This window comes from Mauremys reevesii, linkage group 7 (assembly GCF_016161935.1).
Source record: "Mauremys reevesii isolate NIE-2019 linkage group 7, ASM1616193v1, whole genome shotgun sequence".
Lineage (NCBI taxonomy): Eukaryota > Metazoa > Chordata > Testudines > Geoemydidae > Mauremys > Mauremys reevesii.
In genome coordinates this window covers 48,896,684-48,910,223 of record NC_052629.1, presented here as the reverse complement: position 1 = coordinate 48,910,223, position 13,540 = coordinate 48,896,684, and the positions used below count along the sequence as shown (strand labels likewise).

At 39.7% G+C, this 13,540-nt stretch overlaps 1 protein-coding gene across 10 annotated transcripts in view; it reads left to right on the top strand.

Moving 5' to 3' along the window:
- The window catches only part of PHYHIPL (phytanoyl-CoA 2-hydroxylase interacting protein like), a 95,454-nt gene that overhangs the window by 65,896 nt on the left and 16,018 nt on the right, over positions 1-13,540 (top strand). For 2 of the 10 annotated variants that reach the window (XM_039547411.1, XM_039547408.1), the window contains exon 2: positions 12,367-12,433. The exons of 4 other annotated variants lie outside the window; for them this stretch is intronic. The gene's annotated coding sequence lies outside the window, so the exon portion shown is untranslated. Of the gene's footprint in view, positions 1-9,448; positions 9,483-12,332; positions 12,434-13,540 lie in introns of those variants that run through there. 4 more of the 10 variants (XM_039547412.1, XM_039547410.1, XM_039547409.1 and 1 more) reach the window with 3 other exon arrangements.

The following is a 13,540-nucleotide window of genomic DNA, read 5'->3' as shown; positions in this document are numbered from 1 at the left end:
TCAAATGAAATTATAACAATTTATGAACGAAAAATAATAAATTAAGGAAAGAAAATAAAAATGACAAAAAAATACTGATATAAAAAGAGGAAAAAAAAAGAAATAATCAAGAAAGCAGGAAAAGAAAGAGATCAAAAATCAATGGGAGAAAAAAGCGTGTGAAAAAAATGGTGAAAAATAAAAAATCAAAAAAATCCAAAAAATCAGTAAAAAAAATAATAAATTTGGGTTTTTGAATAAAATCTCCCTGGGAATAACAGTGAGAAGATCTTTAAGACTGAGACACAAGAAAGACTGAGTCAACAATAAGAAAGACACAGAAGACAGAGACACAAGAGGCTGGCTACCCCACCTATCTGGGACCCTGCAATCCAACATGATACTCACACTCCCATCTCCAGATGATGCCTGATCCAACATGATCTGATTGGGCCAGAGAGGGACCAGAGAGGGACAGAGATCTCCTCAGATGAGAACTCCAGATGTCCTAATCTCCTCTCCCCACCTGGTTGTCCTCAACCACCACCTCCCCTTCTCTCCCCCTCCCATTCTTCTGTTTCCCTCCCTTTTCTTTTCTCTTCCTCCCCTCTCTTCTCCCCTCTTCCATGCCTCTGTTTAATTTCCTCTCTTAAAATTTTCCAAGACTGTATTAGTCTGTGAAGTTAGTCTGTGTTAAATAGTATTTTTGAAACAGCCTAATGCTGGTACTATAATGCCATATCTCAGATTGACTAATCTGCAGTGAGACTGAAAGCCTAAATCAATGCAGAGAGACTGAACTGTAGAAAGAATTGTGAGACACTTTGAGTGTTTTTTTTTCTTTTTTGTTTTTTTTTTTCCTTTCTTGTTTTTTTTCTTTAACATTAAGAACTTTTAGTTAACTGTACTTTTCCACTTTTCCTTTTCCTTTTCTCTTTTAGTTTAATAAAATATTTTTTTGTTTTTTTTTGTATTTTTTTTAATTTTTTAACTTATTTTTTTAAAGTATTTTCTAATTTATTATGGCAGCTTGGAAAACTCTTTGTAATAATATTTTTGACTTTGTTGGCAGTATGTAAACACATCAAAAATTTAATATCCAGTGACATTTAAAAGGTATCACCTCCTCCTATTTAATACAGCTGGCCTTATCTCCACCCATTTTTTTTTGCATGTAGCAGCAAGAGGGTGCTAGCTCTGTCCAACTTTCTGATTTGCTTGTTGCACTCTGTTCTATTTTTTCCATGGACTGAAAAATCCTCATCTGGATCACCCAGGCCCCTCCCCCTTCCCTTCCTCATCCTGGTACACCCTCCCTGTACTTCAAGAAGGACCTTGAGATGGCGGATTGAAAACCCACAGGCTTTAACCCTTGTCTGTCCTGTAAACAGACTAATTCTTCTTAAAGATAGGCACAGCAGGTGCCTGTTTTACCTGGATGAATCCCACATCCCAAGCAGGTGCTCAGTTTGCCTCTCGTTCTGAACTCAAATTCGAAAGTCGAGAAATGCAAAACTGAAACTCCATCTCTTAGAACGATTTATGAGAGTGGTGCCAGCCGCAGAAGACCTGGGCTCCAAGATACTCTAATGGTCAAACCTGCAGTATCCAGTGCTCCATTGAGCTGGCAGATGATGCCCAAGACCTTAGTGGAGAAGTCTACATTGAGTAAATAATCAACACCAACCATGGCACTGGACCCATCAAGACCATCAACATTGAAGGCGATGCCCCAGATGTCAAAGCAGGGCACAGAAAGAGGATGCCCAGAACACAGGGGCAGGAGAAAGAGCACAATGTCCTCTCACATAGACAGCTGCAGAAAGGCATCGGGAAGTGGGGATAAAGCCTCCAAAACTCATCCGGCACTGAAGATGAGTGACAAGGAACAGACTGCATGGCAGCTGACTCCATTGGTACCTTGCCCAGTGCATCATACTTCTGTTCAATCACATTCCATTTTTGCATATGTTCTAGTGTTGAGATACCTGCAGGGCCTTCTTCAGACCTGCCCCCAGGTTTAGTGGCCCAACTCCAACCTGGGACTTCAGTGGGGTCCTCCTGTGGCTCACAGAGCCCCATTTCGAACCTCTGGCAGATTGTTTATTATACCACCTTACCATCAATTAAGCCTTCTTAGTTGCCATCATGTCAGCACAGAGTCAGCGAGATCCAGGCTGGACTGCTGTACTAGTCACTTTACAGGGACAAAGTGGTGTTAAGACCACACTCAAAGTACATTACCAAGCAGTCTCAGAATTCCATCTGAATCAGTCAGTCACCTTACCAGTCTTTTTCCCAAAGCCTCACTCTTCTCCACCAAAAAAGAAACTTCACAGTCTGGACATCTTCAGAGCTCCACACTCTTACCTAGATAGGACTTAATCCCTTCTCTTTGTGGTCATATCAGGTGTATTAAAAGATCAAGCAATCTCTTCGCAGGGGCACTCAAAGTGGATTGCACAGTGCATTTCCACCAGTTACCAGCTGGCTGGTGAGTCTTTCTCCCCAAACCTCAAGGCACTCTCCACTAGAGTACAGGCAACATCATCAGTCTGCTTCATAAATGTGCCAATCTTGGAGATTTGCAAAGCAGCCATGTGGAGTAACCCACTGACCTCTGTTAAAGATTATGCACTTGACATGGCAGCCAGGGCAGATGTCAAGTTTGGAATCTTTGTTTGATTGTGGGACTGAGCAGTCATAGTTGATCAATCTGGAAGAAGATACTGCTTGCCTGTCATGTAGTGTGAGATCCACGCTAACACATACTGAAAGAGAGAATGGTTACTTGTTTGACAGTAACTGTGGTTCTTTGAGATGTTGTAATCAGTGTGGATTCCTGGATCTGTCCTCCATTCCTGATTTTTGGAGTCCTCAGCAACATAGACTTTGAAATTGTGAGGAAACTGAAGAAGGTCGCAGCTGCCTTGCCCGTTATGCCCTCGTACAAGGGCATGACAAGGCCCCAGTGGATAATGGTACCCAAAATAATCTGTTTTTGTGCTCATGAGGTGCAAGGGCACCTACTGTGGGATCCACTGACTACATCATCTTGAAGAATCACAGTTACTGTAAGGTAAGAAATTATCCTTTACCCTTTTGTATGGTGCAGATAGACTTTTCTTCTTTCAAATAGAAGGAATTATACTTCTAAATCTTTAGGAAAATGTGTCTCTATGGTAAATTGAATTGTTGTACATTTGTGGAACACACTTGCTTTTGAAACATAACTGCAGAGAAACATGCTGTTTGCAAAATATTTACAGAATTAGGAATTTAAAACAATGTAACAACAACTATGTGATGTTGATGTTTGGTTTTGTCATTAAGAGTAGTGCAAGGTGCCACATTGCCAGCGTATTTGGCTATTTGTTGATCCCGTTTTCAGTGTTCCTGAGTCATCCTGTAGTGGATTTTAAGATGTGCCAGTATAGCAGAGGGAAAGCTTACCCCTAAACCATTCTCAGTCTTCCGGTTTGTGATTTGAATGCTGATGCACAGTGTTAGTAGCATCTGGTGTACCACTTATGGAAAAGAGCAAAAATTATCGAAAAATAGAGAGAGGAAAAAGTTTAAGTAGAGATCATTTTTGTTGTATTGCTGTTTTATGTACATACATACCAGATGCATAACCTTATAATAAAGCAATTTAGTGTGATAACAGATTGCCTGTTCAGTATATATGCAGTGACACTTTAAGAAAACAAGCAAGTTAGGGAAATTTACAATACCAGAGCTTTACTCCCTGAAAACATACTTCACAGTTTGCCACAATGGACTGCACTGAGCATTGTCTTTCTCTGAGTGGTCAAGGTAAATCTGAGTAGTGAGCATTTGCTTACATCCCACTTGAGCAGGCATGAATGGTTAATAGAACTGAGAATTTTTGAGCCCAACCATGTTATCTCAAGGCTTCTGTTAACTATCCTAGTCTTGATCTTTTTTCTAGAATGTTCGCTGTTGTGGTTTTCCCAGTTTCGTTAGGCTTCTCCCTTAATGGGGAATTCGAAATGGCTGAGAGGCCAAAGTATGCTCAGGGACAAAATCTGTGTGCTTATTTGTGGTGAGGCTGACTCTGTCATGCTAAAAGTCTTACACAGTGCACAGGCATTGCCGAGATATAAAAGCCTCCAAGCCTCTCAGCACAACCGCAGCTGGACAGGCGCAGCCTTTCATCATATAAGATTCTCTAGTCCAGATAGGCCCGTGTGAGACCTTAAAAATGGAACTCACCTCTAAGACATATTTCTTCCCTCTTCTTTTCTCCCAAACGTATCTTCTCTGATAGCCAGGGTTTTTGTGACAGTCAAGGCAGTTAGACCTCATCAGTTTTGTCAGGCAGAGTGAAAGTAGCCCTCATTCCCTCTATCCAGTCAAATAATGGGCCATCTGTGACGTTTTGGGGATCACCCAGACTGGTAAAGGGTTGTGTCACTGGCGGCCCTTAATTACCTTGTAATTTCAGGGTGCCTGATACCAGTAGCTAGGCCGCATGCACAAAGTGTTACTCTTACCAGCCTAGTTACTCCTTTTCAGGGTGACACCAACAGCCCTTCCAGTCCCAACTCTCCCCAAGGTTCTTAATTACCAGACACTTGGACCATTCCCATCTGGTAGCCCATCACCCCAGTAGCCACATAGTTTGCCTGCTTTGGGTAAAATTAAACTAAAAGTTTATTTAACAGAAAAAACACAGATTCAGAGATGAAATAATAAGGGGAGAGCAAACATATAGAAGTTACATAGAAAATGAACATAAAGATTGAACCTTAGGCTTTACACTTCCATATTAGATTAAAATCCCTTTTCTAATACAATTAATTACCTATTGCCTTTGAACCATTTCCCAGCATACCCACTAGCTATAGGGGGATCCAGCGTTTCACAGACAGCTTCCTGGCTTGAAGCTGTACCTCAGTCTCTAGCAATAAATCTCAGATGCAAGCCTCCTTTTTAAAAGACTTTCTTTTCCCCCTTTGGCATGACAACTTGGAGGGGGGGTGATTTCCTCTTGACTTGATAGCTGGGGTGTCTCAGTATCCTCCCATTAACTCTAATGGCCCATCATTGTCTTTTCCTGGGCTAGACAGTGTTCCTATAAACCCATGGCTTGGCAGGTGCCCCTCCCTGCTCTAAGGTGTAGCTAGAATTGCACTACAGATCATGAGGACAGTTTTCTATATACATAAATGCATAGATTCATAACCACAGTCTGTATACATATCTTATAGTAACCATCAGGTTCTGAACGTTACAGGCTTTCATAAAAGACCTTACTCAATAGACTTATGCAATTAGGTGATTTAACTGCTCATTTTTGGGAGTTTAAACCTTCTGTTCTCCCTTTTTGTCACACTATTCTTCAATTGAGGTAGTTCAAAGTGGTCTCTCAGCTACTAACCTCTAACCTTAATTCACCAGTCATCCCTCTCTTACTACTTCATTCAAAATGATGTACTGAAGTCATCATATTGATAAGGACTGTCTCTTCAAGGAGGTTCCTGACTGGATTGGCATTTTTGTCCTTAAAAAACTTCCAAAGCTATCCCAAAATATCACAAAGATAGTACAAAAGTGTATCTCAGACAGGACAGTTACCTCATAAATTTTCAGAAAAAGTCAGATTATTCTGTCCAGTATATTCTCTCCCCCTAACATCCTGGCTGATTTCCAATTTGTAGGATATATAGTGTCAGAATACTTGCGCGTTGCCTTTCAAGATCCCATATACCTGGGGCAATGCTGTATTAACTGTGGCCCGCAGAGCAGTTTATTTGGAGGAGAATTTAACCAAATGCAAGCTTACAGCATTTCTGATAGTAGTGGATACCTCTTTAGGGAACTCATCTGCCAAAGGCAAGTTCTTTTGGCCCTAAGGGAGCCAACTGATTGGCCCTGTCTAAAATGATCCTCTGGTCCTTTTGGTCATGCCTTCCAAGGAGCTGAAGCAGAATTGGACCAACTAATAAATATTGTTGCCCAGAATCCCCTCATGGTGGCGGCATCAGGATTTGAATCTTTCAAAGGGAATTTCTCTGTCCAGTCTCTTATTTCATTTCTTGTTCTTCCTTGAAGTGCAAGTCTGACAGTGCTCAGGAGACATGATCTTGCTTTGAGTCCACACAAAAGTTCCCGATACGAAACAAAACAAAGCTCTTGTTTGCACCCGTAAGAGTTCTGTTAGGCACAGCAATATTAGAACTAGACTATACTAGAAGCTGCAGCACGTCTGGTGAAGATGCTCTGTGCTCACGGGAGAGAGCTCTACTGTCAGCATAATAAATCCACCTCCACGAGAGCCGCTAGCTATATTGGCGGGAGAAATGATGTAAGTTATACCAAAGTAGGTGGTAGTCTAGAGCTGGCCTTAGTCTAGTCTGACTATTCATTGGTAGTAACCTATCTAAAGAGACAAAAGAGAAACTCTTCTCTTCAGGTTAAGCTTGTTGTTCCTTTGGATGGAGAAAACCCCTCTTCTCCCTAAAAATGGGGAAAAGTGTTAAACCTTTTTGGGGATACTGTGAAGAGTCACCAAGTTTTCCCCAGTGAGTCGACTCTTATTATTGTTCAAATGATTCCAGATAAAAGTTATTTACATTCTATTGAGTGAAATGAATTTATTTCTGTAGCCAGTTTGCCTCCAACTAAGTTTCTTTATCTCCCAACCTATAGGTATATATTCTTATAAGTGCTATGGATTTCCTGGCTGGGAAACCCAACGGGAACCTTAGACAACCAGTGTTGGCTTTTAAAAGTTCTGCAGTTTCATTAGTCACTCTTGCCTGTACAAACACAAACCCATGTAGAGAATGATTTTGTCCATTGGAAGAATACCATTCATATGCAAGAAGAATCTCTGATGCACCAGTTCAGAGTAGGTCTCTATCCTATTGGGTGAAATTCACCCCTGTGCAGAGGGCCAGCACAGTGACCTGTGCACCATTTCTGACACATTTAAACCCTCAAAACTGGACCTAAGTGGAATTTAAGTTCAGCACCTGGCTATATTTCATCTATTGTGCATATTATTATCCTGTAACCACAGTAAAATCATTCAGTTTGATTGCCCTATCAAGCTTTTATTTCCTCACCTAAATGCCAGTTTTATTTATGGGCTAAGGTTTTTTGTTTGTTCATTTTAATATGCTACATACAAACCTGACTATTTGATTGTGAGTTAATCTTTATGTACAAAATTCCATCCTCATGAGTGGATCACAGATGAGGAGTCATGACATTGTTTCTCTTTTACAACTTGGAAAGTGGCTTCTCTAGATTTTTTTCCTGTTCCAAATAGGGATATCTGTTTTCTGAATACATAGGTCCCAGGGGATCTCTGCAAGGGAGTGTGATCGGACTGAAACTGGGTGCACCAATCGAGAGTCTACTGTTTTGAAGTTTGTCAAAATGCAGGCTATGTTAAATGCAAAAGATATTCCATCCCTTGGACAGAGTAAATGATTTGATGCAGACACCTTAGATGCAGACTCCAGACTGATGGATGGTCACATGTATATCCACATCTAAACGGTAACATTAAAGTCACAAATTGAACAATAAGTCACCCAGAATGCCAAGTCGTTTGTTGAGGCTCCCTAAAGGACATGTTTTCCAAGATCCTATTAAAATACCATTGTATCTTAGGAAACATGTAATACTGTTCTCACATTGCTAATGGAAGATCACAAGAACTTGCACCCATGTTTCTCACACCAGGACTCAAAAATTACCAGAGATTTACCCTTGAGCAGGAAAACCTCAGAACCAGATGACTTGCCCTTATCCCTTGCAAATGATGTCTTCAACAAGAAGTCAAATAAGGCAGTGGACCTGCACATGATGGGCCAGATTCAGAAGTGGTGTAAATTGTAATGTACACTACATATTGTTAAATAGGAGTAATCTACACACTGACGGGGCATGAGGATGGGATTGTAGCAGGGGAAAAAGCCAACAGGAAAGTTTAAAACAACACAGAGGGTCCTTTATCACTTTCTTACACCCTTCTGTTGGTTGCTTTTCCTGGTTCAACTCTTGCTAGTATGTAAATTACACTTTTATTTGTACTGTTTTAGAGATGTATAATTGTCACCATTATTTATGTTACCTCTGCATTTGGCAAGGTGTTTCACAGGAAAATTCTGTTCTGATATTCTGACAGTTTTTTGGCATATGTAGATACACATAAAATCCTAGATGCAGATATAGAACTAACGATGGGTTGAACTTTAATCATGGGCCAGGAAATTATCAATATGAAAATTCCTCCCACAGTCTCCTAGAACCAGAACCACAACATCTAGGTCCAGGTGGCAAGCAGAGGATAATTTCAAAAAATATCCACTGGTCTTTTCCTGCATGGCAATCCATAAACAACAAATGGTATTTTGTGAATCCACCACACAGAAGGATTTCATCTTAAGTGATGATTATTTCTTCTTTTAATTGCCTCTGCTTTAAAGAGTGCCACTGCAATGGAATGAATGTTTCAGAAGTTTGTTTTGCTTTGAGAATACACAGTCATGCTTATTATTGCTGTAGGGTTTTTTGTTTTGTTTGTTACTTGTTGATAGGTGCTCATTATTTCATTGTATTCAATCATTTCCAGGTACTGTTTTCCATGAATTTGTTTGACTGATGGATAATTCTTCTTGTTTACACAGTGCATCGGACTGCACAGTTACTGCTGTGAGAGGTGGCTGATATCATGCAAGCTAAGCTATTTGCATTAGGTATAGAGTTATGGGAGTGAAAGCATGATTTGATTCCTAATAAAAATCACATCAACTCTGTAGCGAGTCTGAATGCTCAGTAGTCTCACTGCAGTGTGTCTGCTGCGTAGCCTTCCAGCATGAGCCCTTATTTTTAATGTGTTGTCCACATGATAATTATATGCAAAATAGAGGTGGGGAAATGGTATCATATATATGCAAATTATATAGGGACTTAATTATCGCATGACTAGCAAGCATCTTTCCATTGTTAATGCCTCATTTTAGAGGCTTAATTTGACTGTTAGTGTAATATCAGAGCCCAAAAGTAACTATTTTATTTTTTCCAGTTTTGTAAAAAATTTCTTCTGTGTCTATTTTAAAAAATGTATTAGAAGTGAATGCCTTCAGGGTCTCCTTGTGGATAACTTAAAAAGCCTTTGTGTGTTAAATGAAAAATCAGTAGGCAAGTTCTCCATGCTGTGGACTTCGGTCTTTTGAGTATTAAGGGAAAAGTGAAGGGTGCTCATATTATTAAAATCAAAAAATGTAGTTATTGTGTATGTACAATCACCATTTTTCAGCAAGAGGTTCCAATAGGGTTTTCTGTTTCATTCTTCCACCACTTCAGACCTAATGGTTCAGCTGCTTGTTTTCCAGGTAGTGAGACAAATTCAAAAGCAATCCCAGACATCTTTCAAGTATTTTCAGCTTGGTTTTATCACTTCCCAAGTTCTATCATTTGTCTCCAACAGTGGCAAGTGAAAGCTCTGAATGGTCAACAGAAACGTCAGTGCTATTTTCTTTCTTTCACTCATAGCTAATTTCTGAATTGGGGATATAATGAAAACACTAAGCTAAGTATATATTTTATATAATTTGTATCTACTCAATTGCCGGCATTTTGGTTTAGCTGCAGTAGTGACAATCACTACTGCTTTAAAATTGATTAGACAATTTAAGTTGAAATTTAACTCTGGGTATGGCAGAGAGAGATAAGCTTGTGAATAGGAGCATAAAGCATTAATCTTGTGGTTCTCCAACTGATGTCAGTGAAGCTGGCATTTCGTGTTTATTCTGTGGCTTTGAGCATAAGATTTTAGTCCTTCAAAGTGTGAACAGTACACAAATAAGTAGCTTCCTTGGCTTCTCATGAAAGGATCAAGAATCCCTTGGACTGTTTACTTATTAAATAACTAAACTCAGACTTTGTGAAAACAGAGGTGTTTGTGAAATGTCTGGTCTCTAGTTCCACGGGAAGACTCTAGTTCCAGGGGAACACTGGAGATTGGGTTCATTTGGTTATTAGTCTTTTCTTTTGCATTTTCAGCCAGCGGACATGTGACAAAAGTATTGTTCTCATGTTCCCCTGTTGCTGTTCCCAGTGTTGGAGCATCAGGAAAATGCAAAATAGCTTTAAACAGAAGCTGCCCCATTTTAATTTTCAATTTACAGTTCTCCATTCCAGCATTATGTAGGTTATTTTCATTTTTGCATCTAAGTGATGTTTCAGCAAGGAAAGATCAAGTCATCCATAAAGAACTGACAGAGAAGCAAATACGAAAACAGCTGGCTACCAAACCATAGTGGTAAATTCTTTTTAACTGGGATTTTGGACTACTTCAGAGCAAGTATCTACTGGTTCAATTGCAACTTCTGTTTGCCCTAGGGTTTATTTCCTTTTGTTAACCTATCCTTTGAGTGATTCACTACTAGATTTCAGCATGAATGGATGGGCATGTATCAGTAACATCCTGAGATGAGAATAAAGGGGTAAATTAGATGCTGGATAGAAAAATCTCTCAAGAATAAGTGACAATGGGAAACTTTAAATGGAAATTTACAAGTGTGATTGGTCAATTGTAGAACCTCTGATATTCCACTTGAGTCCCACTTAGCTTTTGCATACCCCTCATACTACCCCTCAAGAAGGCTAAATTTCATCAAACGTGTAAAAGCAATTTGGGTGACGATATTGAAAACAGAACTTCCAAGTTCCCAACAGTGAGGTCTGTTCCTCTCAGAGACTGTTCTGTAGTTTAAATAGTTGAAGCCCCATTGCTTGAGCGATTTAAAACTGGATTGAACAACATTAGAGACTATATTGTAAGAAGCAGTCCTTCACTAAACGGCAGGAAAATAAACAAACTAACCTAAAAGATCTTTTCCATTTCACTTTCATCTGCACTGAACCTTATGTCAGTCTTATAAAAGTGAAATAATTTTTCTGGGTGCAAAGACCCAAACTAAGGAATATGTCCAGTTAACGAATCTGGTATAATATATCCAGTTTACAGATAAGTAAAAGTAAAAATATTTTGGGGGCAGGCGTGGATATTGTAAAAGAAACATTGAAATCATTCTCACAGTGCACAGCTGCAATAAAATGGGAAAACTACCACCTTGCACTAGCACAGTTTTCAAATACAAATTGGAAATGTATATTGAATGTATTCTGTTTAACCATTGCCCTCTAGTGGATGGGATCAGAACTTGCTTGACTGTGTGTTATGCTCATATTGGTAATTGCAGAGGCCTTCATCTTGCAATCTGATCTTTGTGGATGTAAGGATCCATCTGAACAGATCCAACTGCAGGATTTGGGGTCTGAGTTAGTACTTGGGTTCAAATGGCAGGGGCTGGTACTTTTTGAAAAAGAGGATCTGAGTCTATTCCCACTGTTGCAATGTTGTTCTCATTGGCCATGGTGTAAAGCACCATGACAGCCATGAAGTTCATAGGTGGTAATAGTTTTGTGAACTACAAAATACTTTTAGATTTCAACTGCAATGCTGCATATGTGGTATTGGCCACTGTACCAAAAAAAAAATGACTGCTGTGAAGGAAGTATAGATTGTCAAACATGATACCAATTCTTGATAATCTAACATGAGGGAAAAGTTTAGTTGACCTTCTTTTCTTTGGTAAAGGGGAGACTTGAAATTGTCTTAATAAAAACTACTAAAATTAATGAAGAGATGGATTGACAGTTGATTGAGATAAATCATTCGTACTTGTGATGACTTAGATAGCTAAGGATCTTAATGTAAATATTAGAAAATGACGGGTCAATATGCAGGGCCGGCTCCAGGGGTTTTGCCGCCCCAAGCAGCCAAAAAAAAAAAAAAAAAAGCCACGATCTCGATCTGCGGCAATTCAGCAGGAGGTCCTTCGCTCCGAGCGGGAGTTAGGGACCCTCCGCTGAATTGCCGCCGAATACCTGAAAGTGCCGCCCCGCTCCGGAGTCGCCTCCCCAAGCACTTGCTTGATAAGCTGGTGCCTGGAGCCGGCCCTGTCAATATGGATTGAAAGCGAGCCATTGCATTCAATAAACAGAAAATGAAAAATAGGAAAAAAAATGGACAGTATTAGCTCATATAACTTCAAGAGACACCCTAGGTTTACTTCTGGAGAAAAAGTGAATTGAAGGATTTAATTTTGAAAAAAGAAGGAAGGTGCCATTCAAATCAACCCGATGTGATTGATGCCTTGATAGCCTTTTCCTGTTACTAAAGTGTTTTACATATTTAGGGGTGTTTATTCTGGAAGGCTCGTCTTAATGAAGAGTGTGAGTCAAAGGTGAAACATGAAATATTATCACGTTCATAAACTGTGCCTCTTCATTTTTTTCTGACATAGATAATAACACATAAAATATACATTTGCAATTCAGATGGGGGCAATGCAATGCCATGGAGGAAAGACCAGATCTCCAGAGACATCATGAGCAAAAGAGTGGGGTGAAATAAGTATATGATACAGTAGAACGTCATGGCTTAGAATTTTTTTTTTCAGTCTCTAACAAGGCTGTATTGTTTGCAGGAGATGTTAATTGTGTTTACAACTGCATGGTTGTTAATTTAGGTATATTAAACTCAATATTGAGTTAAGAAAAGAAATAGCAGTTTGCACTACACAAATGTTGACACTGGGAGTAGAATGTTTGCAACTTCAGTAGAAAAGAGATTTTTAGAAAAAAAATATGATTTTTGGAAAGCAGTCTTTTTTCTTGTAACTGACTTTTGAACCTCAGAGGTAGGGTGACCAGACATCCCAATAAAATCGGGACTGTCTTGATTTTGAGGAGTACGGTCGGGACGCCATTTGTCCCGATATTTTGTTTCCTGGTCTTTGGCGGCAATTCGACGGAGAGTCCTTCAGTCATGGACGGTCTTTGGCGGTATTTCAGCAGCAGGTGCTTCTGTCATTGGTGGCAAGGTTTATTACCTGCCACTGAAATACCACCGAAGACTGTCCGTGACTGAAGGGCTGTCCGCCGAATTGACGCCGAACTCCCGGACAGGTAAGTGTAGTTTAAAAAAAAAAAAAAAACGCCGCTCCACTGCGGCGGTCCTGATATTTTCCCCTTAACATCTGGTCACCCTACTCAGAGGAGGGAAAATAATCTTTTTATCCCATGCTGTCCTTTTTTGGAAACACCTATTTCTACAGTCACATCAGTCTAAAAAACAACTACCAGACTTGGAATTATAAAGGTTCAGCTTTCACGTTCAATGCTGCACCGGTACAGGTTGTCAAGGTTTCTGCTACGTTTACTTTATTTGTCAGAGTAAAACAGCTAACAAAGCAGAGGTTAAGTATCAGAGGGGTAGCCCTGTTAGTCTGGATCTGTAAAAAAACGACAAAGAGTCCTGTGGCACCTTATAGACTAACAGACGTATTGGAGCATAAGCTTTCATGGGTGAATACGAAGTGGCTACCCCTCTGATACAGGACTCTTTGTCGCTTAAAGCAGAAGTTGTCATATTCCATCTTATATTCCTAAGTTCTGCTCATATCACATTTGTATTTTTAATTCCTAATGAACTTCTTATCAGTTTACTAAT